Raw genomic sequence first — 1734 nt, 5'->3', positions numbered from 1 at the left:
GGCAAGGGAACGTAGCTGCAATGCAGCAGTGTTTCCTTGCATCCAGCGGACCATAGAACCTTACTGAAACTGCTATTTTTATCTGTATTCAATAAATACAAGTCATACAGCAGCCCAAACTGCAAGTAAGATTAAGATTATATTTACATGTTAGTAACGAAGGCCTGTGTAGATTTGCATTCAGGTCTAATGAATCCGACCCGGACCGAGCCCGTAGTCCCCGCCACCCCACCCCCGAGCCCCACCCGGACCTAATGCATTACAGGTAATTAGAAGGCCGAAATAGAAAAAAAGACTTTTGTTAATATATTGTTTTTACTGCTTTTGTAAACAAATCAATTTGACACGATAGTTGTAAAAATGTAAAGAAAGGAAGATATAAGGTTTATTTTTATTAACAAGTCACCAAATGGATATTAGCATTCAAAACGAATAGCCTAAAAAATCAACTAAAATAGGCTATTATACAGATGAAGAAAAATATTTTTAGAGCTAAATTATTTGGAAAAATACAGAACAAGGCAATTTTAATTTTGATATAAAAGAAAGTCGTGCAAAATTAAGCTGTCATGCTGTCGCTGATGACAGAGCGATTTAACATTCACCAACGCCACCCCACAGAATAAAACTGGTGTGTGCATGAAAAATAAATTGAAAAGGCCTACATTCTACAACAATGTTAAGGTAATACTTTAATAAACAAAATATCTATAACAAATAACAGACAGCAGGGATGGATGGATGGATGGATGGATGGATGGATGGATGGATGGATGGATGGATGGATGGATGGAAACTAATATTGCACAATCTTGAATTGCAACAATAACGGGAGTGATAACGAACAATAAAAATGATCAAAAAATATATTAATAAGAATTGCACAAACATGAACAAAATAAAAAGCGCATATTTCCAGTTGGCTTTGTGCCGGGTCGTCAGCCTCGTTTCTTCCGCTATGAACCTGCGAGATAATTAGACCCAAGTTGTAGTGGTGTAATGGTACATGTGGGTGTATTGAACCGTTTCAGTATAGCATGTTTGGTTTGGTCCTTTTTCAGAATACTTTTTTTGATAGAAAAGGGGAAAAAGCCATGAGGATAGGATAGTGACATTACAAAAAAAGAACTCTTCACATCTTGTCCTATCAGGACATGATTTAAGACAACAAAAAAACTCTGTCACCAAGCACATTTAAAACACATAACATATGCATTTAACAGCAAGATAGTGAGATTTGTCCATGTAGCACTTCTAGATAGACCATAGTCCTGATAAGATGTTGGTCATCTGGCACAGTTCTGATAAGCCTTCACAAAAGTTCTCATGCAGGGTTGCAATACTGCAATACACACAAAGGTTTTCCTTGGTTTGCGCATATCTATCCCAGGAGAAATTTGATGTCGGCCTGTTCTCGAGACCAACCGGGGGAGTCATATTCAGATAAGCCACAAATGTTGATTTTTTTCAGGCAGTCGGTTTTTTCCTGTCAGCCTTGTGTCCTGCTGGTACTTTCAAGATCCAAAATGGCCTCTTTAGTGGGCATTCCACTGGTCCGTGCTTACGTGCCTCCTCCAAGGTCGTCTCCAGCATGCTGGCGAATCCCAGAAGCCGCAGGTGGCTTGCGATTCTCACAAATTGCTTCCATCTTATGGTTTAGCTCATAAATCAGCTGATTTTGAGTATTTAAAGCATGAACAAAACCTTCACACAGACTCGGCAGTTTTGCCATGG

The sequence above is a fragment of the Nematolebias whitei genome, chromosome 13 (genome assembly GCF_014905685.2).
Source record: "Nematolebias whitei isolate Nwh7 chromosome 13, NemWhi1, whole genome shotgun sequence".
In the NCBI taxonomy this organism is placed as follows: Eukaryota; Metazoa; Chordata; class Actinopteri; order Cyprinodontiformes; family Rivulidae; genus Nematolebias; species Nematolebias whitei.
This window is presented reverse-complemented; position numbering follows the sequence as displayed.